Source organism: Triturus cristatus, chromosome 1_1 (genome assembly GCF_964204655.1).
Source record: "Triturus cristatus chromosome 1_1, aTriCri1.1, whole genome shotgun sequence".
Lineage (NCBI taxonomy): Eukaryota > Metazoa > Chordata > Amphibia > Caudata > Salamandridae > Triturus > Triturus cristatus.
In genome coordinates this window covers 609,796,606-609,823,800 of record NC_140579.1, presented here as the reverse complement: position 1 = coordinate 609,823,800, position 27,195 = coordinate 609,796,606, and positions in this window count along the sequence as shown.

Below are 27,195 nucleotides of genomic sequence, written 5' to 3'. Positions count from 1 at the left end.
TCGATAGAAATAGTACAGTTCTGAAATAAGCAGCTTTAGGACACTTCTGGTATAGCTAGAAAGTCGATACTCGGAAACTAGACCCTAGGATAGTCAATACCCTTGTGAGCACCGAAGTACCCAAGTTACCTAGCCCACGGGCTGCGGGTGCATAGGAGTGAACTTGCGTCGGGTTTCGTCGTGGACTTCTATGGATGCCTGAAGGAAAGTTGCTGACAGGCAGTCAGTGAAGAGTGTCCGGTGGATCCCAAGGCCGGGATCAAGAAGGAAGGATACCTGCAAGCAGAAGGGACAGAGTCAGGGTCACTAGCCAGTGACCACGTGGAACCAGGATGGAACCAGGCGATGTCGGGAGATTGCAGGTGAAGAGGTGAAGCTTGTCGCAGCAGCCACGGGCTGGCAAGCGGAACCCACGAAGAATGGAGGACTTGCTTCTGGTACAGACCAGGAAGGTCTGGGGTGCTTCTCTTTTGCAGAGGAGCAGGAGCCAGTCTGGAGGAGCCAAACCAGCAGTGGAAGTTCAAAGGTGTGTCGTCGCAAAGGCCGCTAGCCAACGGGCAAGCAACCGGACAGACGCGGCAAGCAGGAAAATGCAGAAGGGCCCCACGCAGGACTCGTGGAGTGTGGGGGGCTGATCTTCGGTGCAGATGGTGCTTGGGGTTGGGGCTTCTCAATCCCCGGTGCACAACTTCGAGGGGGCCTCAGAAGCTGCGCTGGAAGATACTCGCCACTTTTCCCAGGTAGCCGGTCCCACGTCTCTCGTCGCCTCCACGGATCTCAGCTCGGCTGTGAATGTGGATCAGGGTCGGAGAAATATGGAAGTCAAGGCTCTGGTCGGACTCTGCAGTCGGTCCCTCGTAGAACTTCAGCAAAGCAAAGGGTAAGTCTCTTGATGGTGCCTGTTTGCACAGGGTAGCCACTCCTTGGCCACAAGGGAGATTCTTCAGTCTTCTTCTTTCGTCGAATGTCGAAGGTCCAGAGTTTGTGTTCAAGTTGCAGGTTCAGGATAATCTAATCTCCTGGGGCCCAGCTACCACTCTTATACTAATCTGGGGGGCTGGGTTGCCTGCTAGGTCACGCCTTATGGGTGGGACCTGGGAGGGGGGTGGTTACACCCCCTTCCCTTTGTCCAGTTTCGCGCCAGGACTGGGGCTGGAGTGCCCCAGCACCGGTTTGAACTGGACTATGCATGGGACACCTTGTGTGCCCCAGGCAGTGTCTCGTTTCTTTCATCCCTCCCTGCCCCAATACACTAAGGCCTGTCTGGGGTGGCTTGGACAATAGGAAACCTATTGTCCAAGCCTCCCGTGCCGGGATCACTCCCATCAGCAGGAGGTCAGACTTGTGTCGTGGCAGCAGCATCCATTTTGTGATGCTGGGGCTCTGGTTAACTTTAACCGGGTAAGTAGGTTTCAACATGTCTTCTCCCTCTAGAAGGGAGGGATAATATCCTCATCCCCAGAAATGGGATGGGGGTATTATTCCAAAGTGTTAGACACCTTACACGACATGTTTTGATAAAGCCAAACCATAGTTACCATAACCGTTTAAGATTATAAGGCACTTTAAGAGTATATGGTAGGCTATATCATAGAACAGCTATAAGGACATGGTTCCGAAAGCTGCAGACAGGCTCAGCTCATGCTAGAGCACCATCTCACATGTTACCAAGCACTCTGCCTCCAGGATTGTTAAGGCCTGCCATAGGAGTGGCTGATAGGTACACATGTGTCTATATATAAGGTAGGTATAGGAATACTACACCTAAGCAAGGGGTGATTACACGACCTTGCCCCAGCTGAGTGATAAGCCAGTTGTGTCATAATGGAAGGCCAGGCCAGGGGTGGCATAATACATGCTGCAGCCCCTGGTAGGCCTAGGGTACACCTATGCCCTGGGTACCTAAGGTACACTGTACAGGGGCCAATAAGGTGTTCCTATCCAAATGGGTTATGCACCTAAAGTGCATAGTATTAATTTAGAGAGAGAACAGCAGGGCTGTGGGTCTGATTAGCAGGCCCACAGCCACATCCAAGTCGAAAACCAGTAAAGCAAAAGCAAAAAGTGGGGGTGAACATAGAAAGCAGACCCTACTCTCCTACAGACTGAATGAAAAATGTATTGTTCAGTTAGTAAAAACTTACAATAAAAAACTTCTTAATACAAATTTTTTAACAATTCATAAAATAAAACCTCTTTATGCAGTTTCCTTACATTTCATACATAACCAATCCCAAGCCCTTATTTAAAAACCACATAATTAAAAGTACAGGTCCTCAATTCATAAATACTAAAAAGTCTCTTCAGTAATCACAATTAATCAATTTCCTCTCTGCTATTTCTATAAACTTAAAAAAAATCTACCAGTGAAATGTAAACCTTCCCCCCTGCAGGCTGGCAATGACTGCTTGTCGGCATGATTGTATCAATTGACTATTAAAATCCTGCCTCAGCAGCCTTCTACATTCCACTAATAGCCCCGGGCAACTACAGATGATATGACAAATATCTTCTCTATTATAGTTACAGAGGCGACACATCCTATTACCACTTGGCTTTTTCCACATTGGGGTGTCCCCACGGAATAGGCTATTGCCTAACCGGAGACTCCTACATTTCAAATTGTCTGTAGGAAGGTGGATATCTGACTATGGTTACCCCCAAATTTTTGCCTAGTGTCTAGCTGGGTTTTCGACTTAGTTGGCCTGAGATCCTGCCATTCAGGCTCTCAGGCTATCTGCTCTCTCTGTAAAATGGACTCCATGTACCCTAGGTACATACCCAATTGGTTGGATCACCCTGTCAGCCCCTGTACCAGTGTACACTAGGTACCCAGGGCATTGGTGTATCCAAGGCCTGCCAGGGGCTGAAGCATGTATTATGCCACCCCAGGCTTGGCCTAACAATCTGACACAACTGGCTGATCACTCAGCTGGGGTAAGTTGGTGTAATCACCTCTTACTTAGGTGTAGTATACCTATACCTAAACTTAAATGGGACACCTGGTAACCTATAAGTCACTCCTATGGCAGGCCTTAACAATCCTGAAGGCAGAGTGCTTGGTTCCATGTGAGATGGTGCTCTGGCATGAGCTGAGCCTGTCTGCAGTGGTCGGAACAACTTCCTTCTACTGTTTCCAGATATCGTCATACCATATACTCTTAAGTGCATTATGAACCTCGCGGTTAAATGCTATCTTTGGTTTGGCTTTATCAAAACATGTCGAGTAAGGTGTCATACGAATTGGAATACTAACCCCTCGCCAATTCTGGCGACGGGGTTAGCATTCCACCCTTCTAGAGGGACACGACATGTACAGTGCCTGAAACCCGGGTAAAATCAGACATAGCCTCAGCTCCACAAAATGGATGCTGCCACCACAGACACAAGTCTGCCCTCCTGCTGCTGGGAGTCCTTCCAGCTTGGGAGGTGTGGACAAAGGGTTTCCTGCCAGGGGAGGTGCATGCACCACCCCAGACAGGATTTTGTGTATTGGTCAGGTAGGGCTTGAAAGAAACCAGACATGCCTGTGGCTCACAAGGAGCCTCGGGGCATATGCCAGTTCAAACCGGTCCTGGGGCACACCAGTCCCGGGCCTGGGGCGAGCTGGACAAAGGATTGGGGGTGTAACCACCCCCCTTCCTGGTCCCACCCATAGGGAGGGACCTAGCAGGTAGTCCGGCCCCTAGAATCCGCTTAAAGGTAGGAGCTGTGTCCTAAGACTTCAGACATCCTGGAATCAACTTGAAACTAAGAAGAAGACGGGAACTTCGACATTCTGCTGCACAGAAGACTGAAGAAAATCTCCCCTGTGGTCAGGGAGTGACCACCTTGCTAACGCAAGCACCATCCAGCGAATCACCGTCTGCTTTGCCGCCGCCTCCCGCCGGAGCCCGAGCCCAGAGACTGACAAGACCTGGACCTCCAGACCTCTCACCGCCCGATCCACAGTCCCTGAAAAGAGGAGACCCGTGGAGGCACCGAGACACGTGGAGCCAGCCATCTTGAAACGACTACGACAAGCTGACCAGTGCAACAACCGAGGCTCCCTCCAAGTTGTGCTTTGGGTCCTGAGAAGCCCAACCCTCGAGCAGCATCTGCACCAAAGGTGAGCCCTCCAGCATCTCCACGATCTGCGTGGGGCCCTTCTGCATTTTGCCACTCGACGCGCCTAACCGGTTGCTGGCCCGCTGGCTAGTGGCCATCTTGGCGACGAAATCTACGACAAACACCGCTGGTCTGGTTGCTCCAGACTGGCCCTTGCTCCCCTCCAAAGGAGCAATCCCTCTGACCTTGCTGGTCAGAACCAACAGCTGATTTCCGAATCCTCCTGCAATTGCTTTTGCCAAGGCTTGTTTGCTTCGATCAAGTCGCCGACACCGCCGACAGCGAGAGCCTGCGTGGGACAGCTCGTGAGCCGACTCCTGGACGTCGTCGACCTTCAGGGACCACGTGGCTGCGGAGACAAGCTACCCCTCATCACCTGTTTGCACCCGACATCGCCTGGTACCCACCTGGTGCCACGCTGGTCACTGGCTAGTGACTGTGAACACTGTCCCCTCTGCTTACAGGTCTTCAACATCTCCGATCCACTCTTGGATCCACTGCATCTCTTCCCGACCGACCGCCTGCAGCATCTTTGTCCCAGGCTCAACGGAACAGATAGAAGAAACCCGACGCACTTTGAGGCCTATGCACCCGCTTCCTGTGGGTGAGGTAAAGCTGGTACTCCGGTGCCCATGTGTAGTAATACATCTCTAGTGCCTGTGTTCCAAATCTTAAGTTCCTAGGTCATCCGGAAGATTCCTTTTGCAGTAACTTTGTACTTTTTACGCACCCATTGAAACCTATGGGAGCACGCGTGTGACTATTTGCTCTGCACACGCCACCCGTGGACCTCCTGGTCACTAACTGACGTTAGCTCCTTGTAGGCCCAGCGATTCTAGAGGCCCTAGGCCTTTTCCCTTTTCTGTTCGTGGTACTTATACCACTATTTTAGTATATGGTTTGAGTGGCCACCAGGGCCTATCCATATAACGTGCAACTTCTGTGTATTCTGTGATAATCTTGTTTGACGATTTGTGCTCCTGTGCTCATAAAGAGACTAGGGGTTACTTTGAGAAATAAATACATATATATTTTGAATATATATCTGTGTGGTGTCCTTTCATTGGTATAAAAGGGGGTTACTATTGGTAAAACAGCTTGCTTAACACGCATCACGAGTTTAGCCTCAAAGACTGCTTAGCCTACGCTACCACTAGGGCAGCTAGTCCAAAAAGGTTGACTTACAACCACACCATAAGGGTTGCTTGGCATGGTACAAGGTGGTCACTAGAACTAGTGAACAGCATATACCAGGCCAACTTCTCACATTGGTGAGCAGCGGTTGGATTTGAGCTTGCTGTGTTTTACCATTGTAATCTCTTGGTTACCAATTGAAAGATCACATAGGTACCTGTAGGTACATATAAAACAAGATTAGATATACCTAAGTTCTACTGAACTTAGTTGTTGTAGAGCAAAGGGAGTAGCACACCCTGACTACAACTACTAGATAGGTTTAGTAGGTAAACCCAAGTGTAGGTAGATTGCAACACATCCACCCACACTTAAGAGCAATGGCTGGGGCAGAGGGGTCCACTGTACCCATCTCTGTTGAGAGTGACCCCCCGAGGGCACCATCCATCTATGCTACCCTTAATCAGAATGAGCTCAGGCATTTGGCAACTCTTAGAGGCCTTAAACAGCCCAAGAACCCAAACTCTGCTGAGCTCAGAGAGCTCTTACAGAATGATGAGAATCAGAGAGCACTCAAGAAAGCTTCCCAGTTAGCCCCCTTAGGGACAGGAACAGGAGGCCCCCCTTCTAAAGATGCCACTGAAGTACCCCTTCCCAATAGTCACCCCTTAGATGGGATGCCTACTACAGGGGAGGAAAGTGGTGAGGATACAGAAAGTAGTGATGATGAAGGGAGAACTAGCCCAGTGCCAAGTATTATACTTGGCCCAGCTAAACTAAGGCTATTGGGGACTGACAATGGGTTCACCCCATTGGATCTCCCCAGTGGACTTAACACAGGGCTTGGGAGGCAAAGGAATCGCTCAGGTGACTCCAATGCTTCTCATGGCTCTAGAGGCTCTCAAGGTCACTCCAGGAAAAGGATGACCACCCCTCAGAGGAGGGAACATGAGGCCAGAATGCAGGAAGCCCAGCTGAGGATCAGGAAGCAGGAGCTAGAAGTAGCCCTGATGGAAGAAAAACTGAGCAAGGCTAGGCAGCATAGAGAGAGTGGGTCTATACCCACTGGTGGCAGCAATGTCCCTAGGGACAAAGATAGGGTCTTTGACAATAGGAACCTGTCCAAGATTGTGCCCCCCTACAAAAGTGGGGATGACATCCACAAATGGATGACTGCTCTTGAGAGAGCCTGCAAAGTGCAGCAGGTTCCTGAAGACCAGTGGGCAGCAATCTTATGGCTCTCCTTTGAGGGGAGAGGCAGAGATAGACTCCTCACTGTTAGAGAAGAGGATGTCAGAAATTACAGAGTCCTGAAGAGTGTCCTAGTTGATGGGTTAGGCTTAACCACTGAACAGTACAGGTTAATGTTCAGAGACACCCAGAAGACACAGACTCAGGACTGGTCTGAATATGTGGAATGTGCCACTAAGGCTTTGGAGGGTTGGTTGCTGGGAAGTAAGGTGTCTGATTATACAGGATTGTACAATTTGATGATGAGAGAGCAGATTTTAAGTAATTGTCAAAACCAGCTTCTCCATCAACACCTGGTAGACTCAGATTTGACCTCTCCCCAAGAATTGGGAAAGAGGGCAGATAAATGGGTCAGGACCAGGATCAGGCCTAAAAACCAGGGTGGTGACCAAAAGAAAGATACCACCAAGCCTCAAGAGAAGGGTGGGGATAAAGAAAAAGAGAAACCTTCCTCAGGGCCCCAAAACTCCACACAGGGTGGTGGGTCCCAAGCTCCCTCCTCTACCACAGCTAAAAAGCCCTACTGCCATGAGTGTAAAACTCCTGGGCATTGGAAAACTGACAGCGGTTGCCCAAGGGCTAAAAACAAAACTGTTCCTCCAATTACTCCTGTCACACCACCTATTACTGTCAGCAGTAATCCCCCAGGTGGTGGGAGTGCCCCCAGAAATCTGGGTGGGTTTACTTGGGGAACACAGGGGGACCCTGGCTTAGCCAATTCCCCTACAGCAACCACTCTTGTCTGTGATGGTGGCATGGGGTTTGCCAACTTCACTGCCTGTCCCAACACTTTGGGTAGGTACAGACAGGAGCCCTACATCAATGGTACAAAAGCTGAGGCCTACAGAGACACTGGGGCTAGCATCACAATGGTGGCCCATTGGCTAGTTCCCTCTGAGCAGCTTTTGCCCGGTTTCTCCTACCAGGTGACTAACATTGATGGCAAACAGAACAGTCATCCCATGGCAGAGGTATGTCTCAGCTGGGGAGGGGTCACTGGCCCTAAAAGGGTAGCAGTGTCCCCAACCTTGCCTGTAGACTGCTTACTGGGGAATGACTTAGAACTCTCAGCTTGGGCTGGAGTTGAACAAGACACCCATTCTAAAATGGTAGGCCTTTCACAAAAGGGTAGGGGGGTTGTGCCATTCACAACCCCTGTCCAAATAGATTTCCTCCCTGAAAAGGTTGGAAGGGCAGTGGTAGCCACAGCCCAGGCACAGACAGACTTCCCTGTAGGGACTGGCAGAGCTGTGACAGTCACAGCTCAAACACAAACTGAGTGCCCCCCTGAAAAGGTTGGCAAGGCTGTAATGGTCTCAGCCTATACTCAGACTGACATAGGTGTAGTGAAGCCTGAAACAATGGATCACTCCACACAAACTGAGAGTAGTGGGGAGGAAGAAAAGTCTCCCTCTCCCCAGACATTAGGAAAAGGTCAGCCTCCTCAGGGATCTGACCTCACCCCTTGTGAAGAAACTGCCCCAGAGGTAGCCAGGCCTGGCCTGGCAGAGCCTCTGATGTCAGTGGCCCCTTCCAAGGTGGGATCCAGTCTGGTGCAGGTAGCCTGCCTCTCTCTACCCTGCCTCAGTCAGCCCAGGGCTGCAGAGGTCAGGGAGGCCAGTGGACCCCCAGAGGGCCCCTGTCCACAAGAACCCCCCCATCAAAAGAATGAGGATTGCCTGGCTAGTCGCCCTAGTCAGGTGATGGGTAAAAACATTCCTGAGGGATCTCCTTTACAGGTAGTTAGGGACCTCCCCCAGGGGGATTCTGTTGGGCACAGGCAAACATGGGACCTTAGGGCCCCAAACCTGACCTGTCCCTCCAGTAAGCCCACAAAAGGGACCCAGCCTCCAGCTTTAGGTAGCCAGAGGCTGACCCTGAGAGCACAGTGCAACTCAGTTAAAGAAAGAAAGGCATCCATGGTGGAGGATGATTGGAGGAAGCTGAGGCCTCACTTTGAGGACACTCACTTCAGTACTCCATCTCAACACCAGCCTTTTACTTTGCCAAGACACACCACAGGTAGAGATTCCCTATGGTGGAGACCCTCTGATACCCTTAGGGTGAGGGATTGCTTAGTGGACCATGAGACAGGGGGTAACCATGCCAGTGCTGGTTCCTCCTTATATGGCCACTTGGGCAATATAGGCTTACCTGGTCAAGGTCAGCCTTATCTCCCTTCGTTTGGGGGGGGGTTGTGTAGGAAGGTGGATATCTGACTATGGTTACCCCCAAATTTTTGCCTAGTGTCTAGCTGGGTTTTCGACTTAGTTGGCCTGAGATCCTGCCATTCAGGCTCTCAGGCTATCTGCTCTCTCTGTAAAATGGACTCCATGTACCCTAGGTACATACCCAATTGGTTGGATCACCCTGTCAGCCCCTGTACCAGTGTACACTAGGTACCCAGGGCATTGGTGTATCCAAGGCCTGCCAGGGGCTGAAGCATGTATTATGCCACCCCAGGCTTGGCCTAACAATCTGACACAACTGGCTGATCACTCAGCTGGGGTAAGTTGGTGTAATCACCTCTTACTTAGGTGTAGTATACCTATACCTAAACTTAAATGGGACACCTGGTAACCTATAAGTCACTCCTATGGCAGGCCTTAACAATCCTGAAGGCAGAGTGCTTGGTTCCATGTGAGATGGTGCTCTGGCATGAGCTGAGCCTGTCTGCAGTGGTCGGAACAACTTCCTTCTACTGTTTCCAGATATCGTCATACCATATACTCTTAAGTGCATTATGAACCTCGCGGTTAAATGCTATCTTTGGTTTGGCTTTTTCAAAACATGTCGAGTAAGGTGTCATACGAATTGGAATACTAACCCCTCGCCAATTCTGGCGACGGGGTTAGCATTCCACCCTTCTAGAGGGACACGACATGTACAGTGCCTGAAACCCGGGTAAAATCAGACATAGCCTCAGCTCCACAAAATGGATGCTGCCACCACAGACACAAGTCTGCCCTCCTGCTGCTGGGAGTCCTTCCAGCTTGGGAGGTGTGGACAAAGGGTTTCCTGCCAGGGGAGGTGCATGCACCACCCCAGACAGGATTTTGTGTATTGGTCAGGTAGGGCTTGAAAGAAACCAGACATGCCTGTGGCTCACAAGGAGCCTCGGGGCATATGCCAGTTCAAACCGGTCCTGGGGCACACCAGTCCCGGGCCTGGGGCGAGCTGGACAAAGGATTGGGGGTGTAACCACCCCCCTTCCTGGTCCCACCCATAGGGAGGGACCTAGCAGGTAGTCCGGCCCCTAGAATCCGCTTAAAGGTAGGAGCTGTGTCCTAAGACTTCAGACATCCTGGAATCAACTTGAAACTAAGAAGAAGACGGGAACTTCGACATTCTGCTGCACAGAAGACTGAAGAAAATCTCCCCTGTGGTCAGGGAGTGACCACCTTGCTAACGCAAGCACCATCCAGCGAATCACCGTCTGCTTTGCCGCCGCCTCCCGCCGGAGCCCGAGCCCAGAGACTGACAAGACCTGGACCTCCAGACCTCTCACCGCCCGATCCACAGTCCCTGAAAAGAGGAGACCCGTGGAGGCACCGAGACACGTGGAGCCAGCCATCTTGAAACGACTACGACAAGCTGACCAGTGCAACAACCGAGGCTCCCTCCAAGTTGTGCTTTGGGTCCTGAGAAGCCCAACCCTCGAGCAGCATCTGCACCAAAGGTGAGCCCTCCAGCATCTCCACGATCTGCGTGGGGCCCTTCTGCATTTTGCCACTCGACGCGCCTAACCGGTTGCTGGCCCGCTGGCTAGTGGCCATCTTGGCGACGAAATCTACGACAAACACCGCTGGTCTGGTTGCTCCAGACTGGCCCTTGCTCCCCTCCAAAGGAGCAATCCCTCTGACCTTGCTGGTCAGAACCAACAGCTGATTTCCGAATCCTCCTGCAATTGCTTTTGCCAAGGCTTGTTTGCTTCGATCAAGTCGCCGACACCGCCGACAGCGAGAGCCTGCGTGGGACAGCTCGTGAGCCGACTCCTGGACGTCGTCGACCTTCAGGGACCACGTGGCTGCGGAGACAAGCTACCCCTCATCACCTGTTTGCACCCGACATCGCCTGGTACCCACCTGGTGCCACGCTGGTCACTGGCTAGTGACTGTGAACACTGTCCCCTCTGCTTACAGGTCTTCAACATCTCCGATCCACTCTTGGATCCACTGCATCTCTTCCCGACCGACCGCCTGCAGCATCTTTGTCCCAGGCTCAACGGAACAGATAGAAGAAACCCGACGCACTTTGAGGCCTATGCACCCGCTTCCTGTGGGTGAGGTAAAGCTGGTACTCCGGTGCCCATGTGTAGTAATACATCTCTAGTGCCTGTGTTCCAAATCTTAAGTTCCTAGGTCATCCGGAAGATTCCTTTTGCAGTAACTTTGTACTTTTTACGCACCCATTGAAACCTATGGGAGCACGCGTGTGACTATTTGCTCTGCACACGCCACCCGTGGACCTCCTGGTCACTAACTGACGTTAGCTCCTTGTAGGCCCAGCGATTCTAGAGGCCCTAGGCCTTTTCCCTTTTCTGTTCGTGGTACTTATACCACTATTTTAGTATATGGTTTGAGTGGCCACCAGGGCCTATCCATATAACGTGCAACTTCTGTGTATTCTGTGATAATCTTGTTTGACGATTTGTGCTCCTGTGCTCATAAAGAGACTAGGGGTTACTTTGAGAAATAAATACATATATATTTTGAATATATATCTGTGTGGTGTCCTTTCATTGGTATAAAAGGGGGTTACTATTGGTAAAACAGCTTGCTTAACACGCATCACGAGTTTAGCCTCAAAGACTGCTTAGCCTACGCTACCACTAGGGCAGCTAGTCCAAAAAGGTTGACTTACAACCACACCATAAGGGTTGCTTGGCATGGTACAAGGTGGTCACTAGAACTAGTGAACAGCATATACCAGGCCAACTTCTCACATTGTCCCTTTGGTTAATAAGACCCCTAGATAGCTCTGTGCTTTAAGCATACCATATGAAGCAATAACTGTCCATGCATGGGCTCTTTTAGCCAATACTGCTTTATCCAGCAGCAAGGACATATTTTTGCTACACCCGTTTATCACTTTGTTAAATGCCACATGTGAAAGGGATAACGCCCATAATTGTTCAACCTTGAACGTATCTACCACCAGCTACAGGAAAGAAAAAGGGGACAGAAGCCGGCGGGAAAACCGTTTTTTGTTCCCCAGACCCAAACCTGTAACTGACGATCACGCTAAACCCATAGAAGTACCAGAGCCCATGCAGATAGGGGGTATCTGAGGTCCCCTTACTACAGAAGAAAGAGACAAGAGACGGAAGCTTAAACTATCCCTCTATTGCGGAAAGAGCAGTCACTTCATCAGGGAGTGCCACTCTCGGGCTAAACTCCCAGAACGACCCAACAGATGCAGGCGGCGGTATCTCAGCGAAAGGTGAGGACGGAGACGACGGAAACTGAAGAGCCCGAGTCAGGACAAGATCACTGGTTCGGGTAGTAGACAAGAAACAATCTCCCCCGTCATAGCCAACACCATTGAAACAGCAGTGGCGCATCTGAACGTTTGTGTCACTCTTTGGATTACCCAGGATAGCCCCCTGAACATGCCTGCTTTGCTGGACTCGAAGTTACTGGGAACTTTATGGAACAGAAATATGCACAAAACATCGGGGTGCCATAGGAGAAAAAAAGAGACCCCTGAATCCATGAAGGCAGTAGATGGAACGGCGCTGACTTCTGGACCAGTAAGACACCACACTGTTCCCATCCTGATGCAGTTCAGTGCAGACCACTTTGAAATCATCCAGTTTGACCTCATAGATGCTCCGCATTTCCGTCTTATTCTAGGCATGCCTTGGTTAACCCTGCATGACTCTGTTGTTTGATGGGCAGCCCGCACCGTTTCCTTGAGTTCCGGTTTCTGTGGAGAGCACTGCATCAAACAAGTGGTACGTCAGGAAGGAAACAACTTTACGCAGGCTAGCCTTCTGGCAACCGGGTGTGAGGGAGTCCAGTATTGCTGTTCCACAACGTTACCTGAAATCTATGAAGACTACCTACCGGTATGCGACAAACAGAAGGCTACTCAACTACCACCGCACTGATCCTATGACTGCCGCACTGATCTGGTACCTGGAACAGAGATCCCATGAAGTAGGGTGTATGCTCTTACCAAACCTGAGACACAATACCTGAAAAACTATCTGGAGGAAAACCTGGCATCTGGTTTCATCAGACATCCCTCGTCACCCACCTCCTCCCCTCTCTTCTTTATCCCCAAGAAGGATTGCAACGAACTTAGGACCTGTATAGATTACAGAGTGATAAACAGAGTCCCCATCAAAAACTGCTACCCGCTCCCGCTCATACCTGTACTTCTGGATCAGCTCAAGTGTGCTCGATACTTCACAAAATTGGACTTACGAGGAGCCTGCCACTTGGTGTGGGTTAAAAGCAGAGACGAGTGGAAAACGGCATTCCGGACCAAGTTCGGGCTTTATGAATATCTGGTGATGCCCTTTGGGCTTTGCAACGCCCGACTGCTTTCCAGTACTTCATGGATGAGGTGCTCCGGGGATTTCAGGAAACGTTCTGTGTTGTCTACATAGGCGACATCCTCATCTATTCGTCCAACCCCCAAGAACACGTGACTCTTGTGAAAGCATTTTTGGACAGGCTCCAACAACACTCGTTAGATGCTAAGTTGGAGAAATGCCTTTTTCATGTCGAGAAGGGTACTTTCCTGGGATACGTAATCAACGCACAGGGATTTCAGATGGATATGGGCAAGGTAGATGCGATTACTCAGTGGAAGGCCCCTCACCAAGTTAAATCAGTACAGAGCTTCCTGGGGTTGCCAATTACTACCGACGTTTCATTAAGAATTTCTCAAGGATCATACACACCATATCCTGTTTATTGAGAAAAAACACCACCTTCCTATGGGGCGAAGAAGCAGTTCCAGACCTTGAAAATGCGGTTCACTCAGGCTCCCATCTTGCGGCATCCTGACTCACAACTCCCCTTCATTGTCAAAACAGCCGCCTCCCAGTATGCCATTGGGGGTGTGTTATCTCACAGACACCCAGAAACAGGACAACTTCACCCTGTGGCCTACTTCTCAAAGAATCTCACCCCCTGTGAAGTGAACTATTCCATTACGGACAAGGGGTTGCTGGCCATTAAAAGGGCCTGTGAGGAGTGTAGGTATTATCTTCTAGGAGCGCATCACACCATTGAAATATACACCGACCACTGCAATCTGTTATTCCTGAAAACTGCCAAAGCCCTTCCGCCATGCCAATTGTGATGGACCCTCTTTTTTTCTGATTTTGATTTCATTATCAGATACCGTCCAGGTCCTCAGAATGGAAATGCAGACGCCTTATCCCGTATTGATGATCCAGGGGAGGGCATACAACAGGATTCTCCAGAGCCACCATCGATCCTCTCTGAAGCAGCCTTCCAGTACAAATCCCTCATGCCGATCACATCACAGGACTTTTTAGAGGATATAAGGGTGTCATTAGCGGACATAGACGTTCAAGCCTGGATTCAGGAGGACCCTGGCTACAGAACGGTTAACGGGGACTTGTTATATCACTACCATGCCTTGTATGTACCGAACACCCTCTTGCAACTACGAGTGCTGGCAGGGGCTCATGACTCTACGTTAGGAGGGCACATGGGGGCATACAAGACCATCTCCTGCATCGAACGCTCCTTTTGGTGGCCTACGTTAAGGAAAGACACCAAGGAGTACCTGAGAGATTGCTCTGTATGTGCGCAGGGGAAATCCAGCCACTCTAAACCTGCAGGGTTGCTACGACCGATACCCATCCCTCCTCGGCCTTGGCACACCGTGTCTATGGATTTTATCATGGAAATCCCCCCCCCCTGGGAAGGATACACCACCATTCTGGTGGTAATAGACCACCTGACGAAAATGGGACACTTCATCCCGTTTAAGTGGCTGCCCACCTCTTATGAACTGGCTTTTGTTTTTCTTCAGCACGTAGTAAGATCACAGGGAATACCCAGCGTGCTTATCACAGATCGGGGAACTCAGTTCACCTCCCGCGTTTGGAGAGCATTTTGTGTAACCATAAACGTGGAAGCCAGACTGTCCACCAGCTACCATCCGCAGACGGATGGCACAACAGAATGCCAGAATCAAACCTCCGTTGTTTCACCCTGCAAAACACCACAAACTGGTACACACTGATCTGGATGGCGGAATTCGCCTACAACAATGCGGATCACTCTACGTTACGTTGTTCCCCTTTCTTTTGTCTCTATGGACACCACCCCAACATGCTCCTTTTTGAATGGCCGATAGTCTCCAAGCTTTCAAGCATCCAGGACCACCACGCTCATCTCAGGGCGGTGTTGATCGATGCCCGACGGCATCTGGCTACGGCACAGACTGCGCAGAAACACTTCGCAGCTAGGAAGAGAGCCACAGAACCCGTGTACCAGGTGGGGGATGAGGTATGGCTGGCCACTAAAAACCTACATCTCAAGGGGGTGGATAAGCTGAAGCCCAGATACATAGGTCCCTATAGTGTCGAGGAAGTAATAAACCCCAAGGCCATGAGGTTGTCCTTGCCCCGTTCATGGCTCATACACCCGTTATTCCACGTATCCTTGCTCCAGCCCTGTGCCGCTAGCATGCGGTTGCAAGTGAGACCCCTCCCTTTGGAGATAGACTGCCGGAAGGAGTACGAAGTACGAGAGCTCTTGGACTCTCGGCTGGTGAGGGGGCGGGTGCAGTACCTGGTGGATTGGAAGGGTTTTGGGGTGGAAGAGAGAACCTGGGAGCCTATACAAAACTTCCACTGCCCTGAAGTGCTGGAACGCTTCCACCCAGCACAACCAGGTAAACCGGGACAACCGCTAAGCCGGCAGTCCTCGAGAGGGGGGTTCTGTCGCAATCACACAGAGGGGACAGGGAGGAAAGGCAGGAAACGCACTCACCCACAGATTCCCCCTCCCCTGTGTGCATGATGCCTTGTGTGGGTGGAGCAGGCACCCAGCAAACTACACATCCCAGAAACCCTTGGGATGCAAAGGGGGAACACGGATCAGGTACCGCTGCCCCTATAAAGCCCCTCCTTTATAGTGGAAGAGTATTGCTCGCTGGAGTTGCCGTTTTCTTTGTTTTTGGTTTCGCTGCTTAGCCCGTTGATTTCTGGAGGAGAGACGCCTCGTTTGAGCACGGCGTTGCTCTTTGATGACCACACTCCCGTAAACCTACTCCCGACTCCCGGCTCCGGGAACGCTCAGGTACTATTGATCCCACAGGAGAGAGACACTGGAGAGCTCCTCCTTTGTCGTGAGGGTCCAGGGGTGCCAGTGGACGTTGCTAAGTTAGCATTAGTTTGTGACTTGCATCACCGCCATCTTGCCGCTTATGCACACGATACTACATGCCTTGGTTCCCGTAAACACTCTTGCTCGTGCTGCTTCACATGGGAACTGTCTGCCTTTCACCTTATCGCCTGTGCTTTGTGTTCTAGTCTGTACACAGTGTTCAAGGACAGAAAACAACTTCACTGGTTAATCGGCTTTGGTCTGTCCCACACACATATAGACATAACATGGAACAGAACTGCGCTGCTGACTTTTTGGGTGTTTTTAATATGGCATGGATGAAAGTTAAGACACTCTTGGAGAAAACCTTTCCAGAGAAAGAGCTGTGCTTGTCCGGAGATGTAAATCCTATTATCTAAGACTTGAGGTAGGGGGTTCCGCTGTCCAAGCCCAGAGGTCTTCCACTGATATAAAAATAGCTTGTAGCACGGGGAGGGTGGTAAAGCTCTATAAGGCTTAATCCACTGTCATTATAATATGCTATCCCCGTTCGTATTATACGGAATTGTAACCATGCTGATTATATTGGTTTTATGCATTTCTTTGCTAGTTTTAGCACGTGCACTGCATTACAGAGCATGTTAGTTGAAATAAACGTTTTAAACTATACAGTGTCTCTGGTTACTCACATTGTGAAGAGGCATGAGTATCTAAGCGAAAGAGTGTCTTGTTCCCACAAATTCTGAGAGGCCCTGAGTCGCATGTTCTAGGATAGCCAATCATTGGTAGCTCCGCTGTAGTATGGAGAACGAATGGGATACTATAGCCAGCCGCATAGGGGTTCTGGGCACTGAGGCGTGTTTTGGTACACCACAAAACACAGAAGTCCTGGTTTCCTGTGCATAGTTCTGTATATATGCAGAATCCCTGCAACATGGCGCACCTAACGTTTGGTCAGGTACTTATTTACGAGACACTTTAGTAGTTCTCAGTACTTGTTCACAATCCCCTCGCCTCTGTTTCCAGAAAACATTGGTGATGGTTTACCTACCTATATTGTCGCATTTATAGGTGATTCAAGCTTGAAATTTACAGAAAGGTATCGTTTGTATTCTGAATTACGACCCAACATTGTCTTGCCACCTTTTTTCCTAAGTATTTCCTTTTCAAGTTTCTATATGGAAGTTGACATCGCGGCACATAGTCGCGTGGCGGTCCGGCATCATTTGCAAGCATGTGGGGTGCCGGACGCAGGTGTCAATCTGATCTTTGTGGTCCAAGCCGACCCAGTATACACATATGAAGTGTTTTATTACTGGGTCACGTTTCCAGCAGTTGAAGGAGCGGATAATTTGTGGCATAAATACAGCCATACTGCACTTCCTGCTGTGTATCGACCATATAAAACTCTCGAGTTCCGTTGACGGCACGGCAACATCGCATTTGGTTTGATGGCGCCCTACCCGTACCCCTGACACCTGTCATGTTGGGCCCGTTGTCGATTGATGGGGCCACTTGGCCCGTGTTAGCAGGTTACAGGCCACATCCACGGCATTTAACGTGTGATGTGGCAGCCCTACGTCTCAGGCACACTACTCTAATCCGTGTGTATAGAGCATTGGTTCAGTATGTGAACGGCAACATCCAGGCAGGAGCGCCTGGAGTTGCTCAGCAACCAGCTGGTGCAGGCAGTGTTACTATTAGCCCCGTAATGGTTAATTCGGTTATGAGCAAGCCTCCCTCAAATAAGGAAGATTTACCTTATTGGCTTGCTGAGAAATTTGACCAGCAGGAAGCGGTGTTTACACATACCACTCCCGTGGAGAAGCACCGAATTTTTATAATTAGTTTACAGAAAGACTTAGTACCTGAAGTCACTGATTGCGAGAGTTGGGGTAAGATATTCGCGGCAGTTTATGCAAAGTGCTTTGGCACACCATCCATGACAGTACTGCCCTCTGTAATTAAACGTGTACAAAATGAACAGGGACCAGAGGCGGCAATCGAATTGGGGATGAGGTTAGTTGGAGCATATGATGTGGTTGCTGATCTAATCCTTGCTAATGTTAAGGGGGATGCAGTCAACTTTCAAGTGTTTAATGCTTTGGCGCTTGTCCCTGATGTAGACAAGCCCCGCGAATTACCTAAGATTATTGCCCAGGCTTATAAAACAGTTGGGAGTAATAATTTGGGTGTTAGGCCTATTGCTAAAGTGCCTACACAACTGCAGGCGCAACGGACACCTCAAACTGATCAAGGAGGCCGTCCTCAATTCCCGAATAATAATTGGAAGAATAATAAACAGGGGAAGACACAACAAAAGCAAGGGGGACGTGCATCGTCCCCTACACCTTCGATCCCAGAGAATTAAATCTCCTGATCGATTTCAGGTTCCTGATACGCATTCTCCTCGTTCTTCACTGGAAGCATCAGGCTCATATGCCGGTGGAGGTGATCGTCTGGAGCGAGGTAGAGGTCGAGGTGCCCCGCAGGGACGTGAGCAGCCACCGATGAGTCAGCGCCCTCCATTCCAGAAGAAGAAGGTGGCCGCTTTAATTGCGAGGTATGCCACGGAATGCGAGTGTTACGAGGCACTCACCTGTGCTCCAGATTGTTTCACCTTGATGATGATGTGAGGGCAGGTCCCCAATCCCTCTAGAAACTAGCAGCGTGATACCAAGATATAACTTAGGATCAGTCCGGTAGTCTCAGGGGGGAAAAGGGGTTGGGATGACAAGAGAAGAGAAACAAGAAGATTCACCGGTCTTCTTTTAGGGGGACCAGGGTTTCAGGGGGCTTGAGTATTCACAGGATACAATAAACAGGAATGTAGATGGATAGTGGCTTGAGTTTTCTACTAGACTCCTAAGTACAAAACACAGAAGATAAACAATCTGTATATCTGTGAAGCAGTATCTTCTTACAGTTATCATAAACTTGTAACCAAAAGTCTCCAATAATTCTTACCTACAGACTATGTAGATTTCAACAGAATTTTGGGTTGATCTAACAATCTACTTGTCGATTTATGCAATCTGCAATAAACAATACAATCATTAACATACTGTCAAATAAGTTTAACAATCATGATAGCATTTAGTTATGTTCATCAGCATAGGTACCTGAATCCTTATATGCTCAGCTTAGGATCAGATGCCTTGAGCGCACAGAAGTTCAAATGCTGCCAAAACAACCTTCTGCCATAAAGGAACAAAATACTGCATACAAAATAATAGTAGTCAAAACCACATCTGTGCTGTTGTGATTCTTAAGGCTAACTTTGCTTTGCGATAACTATTTTCACACTTTTAAAAAGGCACAATCTTCTTTGTTTTATAAATGTCAATAGTTTCTGGGTACTACGGGAAAACTCGCCGTAACACTTGAGATGAATTGTTTTCCATCTGTCCAAGAAATATAGTTCGGATAATTTGCGCAGTTAAAAGAGCAATGTTCCAAGTTCTAAAAACAATGTTCCAAGTTCTAATGTAAGCAGACTCACCGTGGAATAGTTGTCTTCCAAAAAATACCTTAAAGCATGTTTTCTCTGTGCGCTTCTTTTAAGGGAACACGACACGGAAGAAGACGTCGGGCCGGAGACTCAGCCCGGAACCAGGAAGCCAGGAAATTGCTGATGCAAGGCTGTCAAGCAGGAGATGCCGATCGGAAAAGCTGGAGCCAGGTAAGTGTGTTGAAGCAACGAGGCCAAGCACTGAATAGTGAAGAGGAGTGGTTTAAATAGGCTCCTGAGCAGGTGCTGGGTGTGGTCCTGGGTGTGGCCCAACTATCTTTCAGGCCCAGGGTTTGTGGCAAACTGGGTGTGGCATTCAACTGTCTTTCAGGCCCAGGTATTACTGGGTGTGGTCCTGGGTGTGGCCCAACTGTCTTTCAGGCCCAAGGTTTGCACAGAATAACTACACATTATTCTATTACTTATGGCATGAAAGAGCCACAGTTTAAGAACATGACATAATACATGAACATAATTTACAGTAAACACATATATGAACAGGATGGTATTCCATGATTTGAAATGGAAGAAATCCATACAGTAACAGGATGCCTTCTACAAGATACCAGTGTTATATTAGCATTTACTCTGTTTTTGCTGATATGTGTTCAAATCAAGGTGGACAGGGAAGGAGACGTGCATGGGACAATGCACCTGTAACAGTTCCCCCCCGCAAAGGCCGCCTAACTGGACGTGGTTTATCAGGATGAAGGGCATGAAACCGTCTGATTAATCTCTCAGCATGTACATGAGAAGCGGGTTCCCATGATCGTTCAGAGGCATCATAACCCTTCCAATCAATAAGATAATGTAACTTTCCCTGTATTCTTTTTGAATCAAGGATACACCGAATCTCAAATTCTGGATGATTATTTATGATAATTGGAGGTGGAGGGGTATCTTTCCTTGTTAAGGGATGGTGTTGTTTCACTAGGGACACATGAAAAGTGGGATGAATTGTGAGATCATCTGGTAACTGTAATTGTATGGTGACTGGGTTTATAACCTGCTTCACTGGGAATGGTCCAATAAATCTGGGCTGTAATTTTCTAGTACCTTCTAACTGTATATTTCGCGTGGACAACCAGACTAGGTCTCCTACTTTGTACACAGGCTCGGGTGACCTATGTTTATCTGCTTGGAATTTGGACTTTATTTTATGCTTAGCAAGACATAATTTAGCTTTCTCCTGCATGGTATGTAGTTGAGCGAGACGCTCTGAGACTGATGGTAGAGTTATCGTGGATGGCAAAGATAAGGTAGGAAGGGACCGTGGATGTTGACCAGTTAAAAAATAAAATGGTGAACACCCTAGTGCAGAATGAATACTATTATTGTATGCAAACTCTGCTAACGGGAGGGCTTCTTCCCAACTTGACGTCAGAGTAGATGTTAAACAACGTAAACTTTGCTCCAAGTACTGATTAACTTTTTCAGTCGGTCCATCGGTTTGTGGATGGAAAGCAGAACTTAATGCCACATCAATTCCTAATTGAGAACACAGGGTTTTCCAGAATTTGGAGTTAAACTGGGGGTCTCGATCGGATATAATTTTACTGGGCAGACCATGCAACCTTACCACGTGATTTAAGAAAATAGTACTAAATTCCACGGCTGTGGGTAATTTAGCGAGTGGAACAAAATGACTCATTTTGGATAGTAAGTCTACAATTACCAGGATGGTTGTGCATTTGTTTACTTTGGGTAGGTCAGTGACAAAATCCACGCTAATAGTGTGCCAGGGTACCGGTGGAATGGGTAAGGGATGTAGCAAACCCGCAGGTGCAATATGTTGGGTTTTATTTCGTGCACAGGTTGGACATGATTTGACAAATTCGCGGACATCATCTTGAATGTTTTCCCACCAAAAGTTTCTTGTGCATAACTCCAACATCTTGTGTGAACCTGGATGTCCTGCTAAACCTGAATCATGGTGCCAGGCAATGATTTGTTGTCTCAATTCTTTTAATGGAATAAACAACCTATTATTATGAAATAGATAGCCATTTGTTTTGGAATTCCTGGTGATTTGTAACCATTTTGTGTATCAATTGTTTGAGATGCTGTCCTAATGTCTTGAAAGAACGAATCAACCTGAGTCAGGGCAACTATCTTGTTTTTGGGTATGATGCTAGGTGCCGTGGTGGAATTTTCTTTATTTTCTTTTTCACTCATTCTGGACAGCGTGTCAGATAGCAATTGTTGTTTACCAGGACGATAGGTCATAATAAAATCAAACTCACTAAAGAATAGTGACCATCTCATCTGTCTGGGAGTTAGGGCCTTAACAGACGTAAAAAATTGGAGATTCTTATGATCTGTGAAGATGGTTATTGTATGTTTGGCCCCTAGAAGATGATGTCTCCATTCAGTGAAAACAGCCTTAATAGCTAACAGTTCGCGCTCTGCTATTGTATAATTTTGTTCTGCCTGTAATAATGTTCTGGACTAGTATGCTTTTGGATGTAGGTGTCCTTTGTTAGGATTCTTTTGTAACAGAACTCCTCCCAAAGCAGTCTGGGAAGCATCCGCTTCCACAAAGAATGGATGATCAGGATCTGGATGACACAGGATAGGGGCTGAGGTGAATGCTTGTTTTAATTTTTTGAAAGCAGTTTCAGCATTGTCAGTCCAGCAAAACGTTTTTCCTTTTTTCAATAACTGGGTTATAGGTGAGACAATTTCAGAAAATTGGGCAATAAACCGTCTGTAAAAGTTTGCGAAACCCAACACTCCTTGAATATCTTTTGTTGATTTAGGGGATGGCCAATTAAGAATTGCGTCTACCTTTTTTGGATCCATAGTGATCCCTTCAGGGGAAAAGAAATAACCCAAAAATTCTACTGTGTTGGTGTGAAATATGCATTTTTCTAATTTAGCATATAGAGAATGTTCATGCAGTCTTTGTAGGATGGTGCGCACATGTTGGATGTGTTCTTCTTCATTCTTAGAGTAAATTAAAATATCATCTATATAGACGATGGCGCAGACATCCAGAAAATCATGTAGCACTTTGTTAATAAAATATTGGAATGCCGCCGGAGCATTACACAATCCTAACGGCATTACAGTGTACTCAAAAAGTCCAAATTTTGTGCGGAAGGCGGTTTTCCACTCGTCGCCTTGTTTGACGCGGATGAGGTGATAGGCCCCCCGCAAGTTCAATTTAGTATAAATGGTGGACCCCTTGACTTGGTTTAACAATACAGGGATCAGGGGCAAAGGATAACGATTTTTTATCGTAGCCTTATTTACTGTGCGGTAATCAATACATGCGCGGAGATCTCCAGATTTTTTTGCCACAAAAAAGAGTGGTGATGAGACAGGTGATGTGGAGTGTCTAATAAAACCTAGTTGCAACAATTCGTCTAAATATTTTTTAAGATATTGCGTCTCAGGGTCAGTTAGGGCGTATATCCGACTACAAGGCAAAACTGCCCCTGGCACTAGATCTATTCTGCAATCATACACCCTGTGGGGTGGCAATTGCGTGGCCTGAACTGGGTCGAATACTGCAGAGAAGTCTCTATACTGTTCTGGTAGAGTAGTAATTTGTTCCTGCGTGGAAGCACAATATAATGATGGATGGGGTCTTGTGTCTCTTTATAACAATGTGTTCTACAGAAAGCAGAATCCAAAGTTACAGTCCTTTGGATCCAATCAATCTTTGGATTGTGCAATTCTAACCAAGGAATTCCTAGAATGACTCCAAATGTAGGGGTGTCAATAAGGTCAAACGTGGTTTGCTCAGTATGACCATTTTCTCCAACAAGTATCAAAGGCGGGGTATGGAAACGAATCAAACCAGAGGACAAGGCAGAGCCATCAACTGCCCTTACAGGCTCTGGTTCTGCTTATGGAATGGATTGGATGCCACATTTTTTGGCCAGGGCTATGTCAAAAAAGTTCCCTGTAGCACCAGAATCAATTAAAAAAGACAAACTATACCTTTGTGGGTCAGAAATAATAACAGTAAGTCATATAGTCATATGGCGAGGGATACGATTAATGGTGTTTGTAGCATATTGAGAGATCTTGATGTCATACATCCTTTGAGACATTTAGTTTTCCGACTCAATGGAATTTGGAAGTGAACTAGCTATCGCTTTTTTCTTTTGGGGTTTTATTGGGCACTCTCGAGCAAAGTGCCCTGCCTTGCCACAATAAAGACAAAGATTTCCTTTTCTTCGTCTATCTTTCTCTTCTGCAGTCAATGGGCCTTTAAGACCTCCTATTTGCATGGGTTCTGATTTGTCGTCAACATCTTTTTTCTCAGGCTTGATTGAAATGATTCTTGTGTCAAATCGGGGTTTGTCGTGTTTTCTTTCTCCAAGTCTGTGATCTAACTTTACCACCAAATCCAAGAAGTCAGAGTAATCATCAGGTAAGTTTACAATATGGGCTAAAGAGTCTTTTAGATCGTCTCTTAAACCTCTATAAAAAAGAGAAATAAGTTTCTCTTCAGGCCAATGAGTTTCAGATAAGAGGCGATTAAAGGTGGTCATGTAAGTAATGAGGTCCTTAGAACCCTGTCTCAGATTTAAAAGTTCGTTGTCACTAGCTTGTATGAACGTATGACGTGCAAAGAGGCGGGACATGGCATCTTTAAACCGAGTGTAGTTGTGTAACAGGGGATCATCATTTTCTATTAAGGGTATTGTCCAATTTGCGGCTACACCACCTAGGTAAGAAATAATGAATGCTATTTTAGCAGTATCAGACGGGAAGACCTGCGGCTTACATAAGAAATACAACTGACACTGACTCATGAATGAAGCAAACTGGGAAGTATCACCTAAAAAACGCTCAGGGTTAGCCAGGGGAACTGGACTTGGTGTAACCACTGTTACCTGGATATTCTGATCAGAACGTTGAAGACTAAAACCTGTTGCTGCTACAGGACTTTGACCAAATCTAGTTGGCGCTATGAATGGGCGAGGGTCGGTCTCTTAGGGTTCTCTCCATTGTGTGAAGCTTGCTCTACTCTTTAATAATTCCTCTCTCGGTATATGATTTTCCTGTTTTATTTGTTGCATTTCTTCTTGTAATTTTCTAATGATGCCTGCTAACTGTGCTGTTTGATCTGGGACTTCCATACTGAATCGTTATCAAGATGAAACAATTGGCGGGCTTGGCCTTCTGTTACGAGGCACTCACCTGTGCTCCAGATTGTTTCACCTTGATGATGATGTGAGGACAGTTCCCCAATCCCTCTAGAAACTAGCAGCGTGATACCAAGATATAACTTAGGATCAGTCCGGTAGTCTCAGGGGGGAAAAGGGGTTGGGATGACAAGAGAAGAGAAACAAGAAGATTCCAGCGGTCTTCTTTTAGGGGGACCAGGGTTTCAGGGGGCTTGAGTATTCACAGGATACAATAAACAGGAATTTAGCTGGATAGTGGCTTGAGTTTTCTACTAGACTCCTAAGTACAAAACACAGAAGATAAACAATGTGTATATCTGTGAGGCAGTATCTTCTTACAGTTAAAGGAACAAAATACTGCATAGAAAATAATAGTAGTCAAAACCACATCTGTGCTGTTGTGATTCTTAAGGCTAACTTTGCTTTGCGATAACTATTTTCACACTTTTAAAAAGGCACAATCTTCTTTGTTTTATAAATGTCAATAGTTTCTGGGTACTACGGGAAAACTCGCCGTAACACTTGAGATGAATTGTTTTCCTTCTGTCCAAGAAATATAGTTCGAATAATTTGCGCAGTTCAAAGAGCAATGTTCCAAGTTCTAAAAACAATGTTCCAAGTTCTAATGTAAGCAGACTCACCGTGGGATAGTTGTCTTCCAAAAAATACCTTAAAGCATGTTTTCTCTGTGCGCTTCTTTTCAGGGAACACGACACGGAAGAAGACGTCGGACCGGAGACTCAGCCCGGAACCAGGAAGCCAGGAAATTGCTGATGCAAGGCTGTCAAGCAGGAGATGCCAATCGGAAAAGCTGGAGCCAGGTACGTGTGTTGAAGCAACGAGGCCAAGCACTGAATAGTGAAGAGGAGTGGTTTAAATAGGCTCCTAAGCAGGTGCTGGGTGTGGTCCTGGGTGTGGCCCAACTGTCTTTCAGGCCCAGGGTTTGTGGCAAACTGGGTGTGGCTTTCAACTGTCTTTCAGGCCCAGGGATTATTGGGTGTGGTCCTGGGTGTGGCCCAACTGTCTTTCAGGCCCAAGCTTTGCACAGAATAACTACACATTATTCTATTACTTATGGCATGATAGAGCCACAGTTTAAGAACATGACATAATACATGAACATAATTTACAGTAAACACATATATGAACAGGATGGTATTCCATGATTTGAAATGGAAGAAATCCATACATTAACAGGATGCCTTCTACAAGATACCAGTGTTATATTACCATTTACTCTGTTTCTGCTGATATGTGTTCAAATCAAGGTGGACAGGGAAGGAGACGTGCATGGGACAATGCACCTGTAACAGCGAGGACCCAGCTCCAGGATCTAACATGGGCAGTAACGCTGCTAGACAGCGCAGCGGAGGTTACAGTAGTACGGCAAGCATTGGATCCATTTCTGGAGGCAACAGCAACTGATACTTTCATTACAGTTGAAACTGCTGACACCCGAGTGGCTCCCCCTGACAGACTATATAAAATTAGTATTCTAATAGAAGGTGACATAAAACGCATAATCAAAGGGATTTTTTGGAAAAATCTGACTTCCTCGTATGACATCCTGTTGGCGGAGGCAGACTGGCCCCCGCCTTTTGTTCTGGCGGCTCCAAGAGGGGAGGAGGTAATCCTCCCTAGTTTTTCACCAAGTGTCTCGAAAGAGCATGCGCAACATTTTGCAGCACAATTGGCTTTGGTGCTTGCACCGGCTTTATACCGTACTCAGGTGGGATGGGATACAACATCTCCTCACCACGAGATTCCATTGTGGCCAATGCCACAGGCACAACCCCAATATCCCATCCGAAGGGAAACAAAGGCTCCTGTAGCGGAAATACTTGACCAATTGGAGTATCAAGGGGTAATTGAGACATGTGTGTCACCTATGAATAACCCTCTGTTTACAGTAACAAAGCCAGACGGGTCATATTGCATAATTTTGGATTACGGACATTTGAACTCTCATTTTCGGACGAATGCGGTACAGAATACCCATAGTTCAGCCCTAGTGGACATTCTAGTTCGGAAAAAATATAAACCGACACTAGATGTATCCAATGGCTTTTTTAGCCACAACCTGTCTCCCTTGTAAAGTCAGTGGACAGCTTTTACACATGGCGGCAAACAAAAACAGTTTACAAGATTAGCGATGGGCTATAAAAACAGCCCAGGTGTTTTCGCCGCACGTGTGGTCTCATTGTTAGACACAATCGACCCTGATGCATATTCTTATGTAGATGACGAGTTATATCCGCATCTTTGTCGCGTGGACCGCATCATTGTGGAGTTTGCGGACTACGGTTACAAATTTAATTTTGCAAAATCACACATTGCTGAATACGCAGTGTTGTTCTTGGGCTACAAGCTAAATAATGAAGGACGCGGTTTGGCACCGCACTTCCTCGAGAAGTGCGCACGTTTGCGTCCTCCTACAATCCTGAAAAAATTACAACCTTTGCTGGGTTTCTTGAACTTTGGTCGTATTTACGTACCAGAGTATGCCCAACGTATCATGCTTTGATACAACCAACATTTGCGAAATCCTGCTAGCTTCCGGAACATACAAATATACTGCAGTCTTTGCAGTCTGATTTACTGGACTCTAAACTCGTTAACCTTTGACAACCACACGAACCTGGTGATACGAATTGTCCCAGGTGCGGTGGGTTTCACATACTTGACGTTTAATGAAGGAGACAGTCCCTATTGCTTACAAGTCGCACTT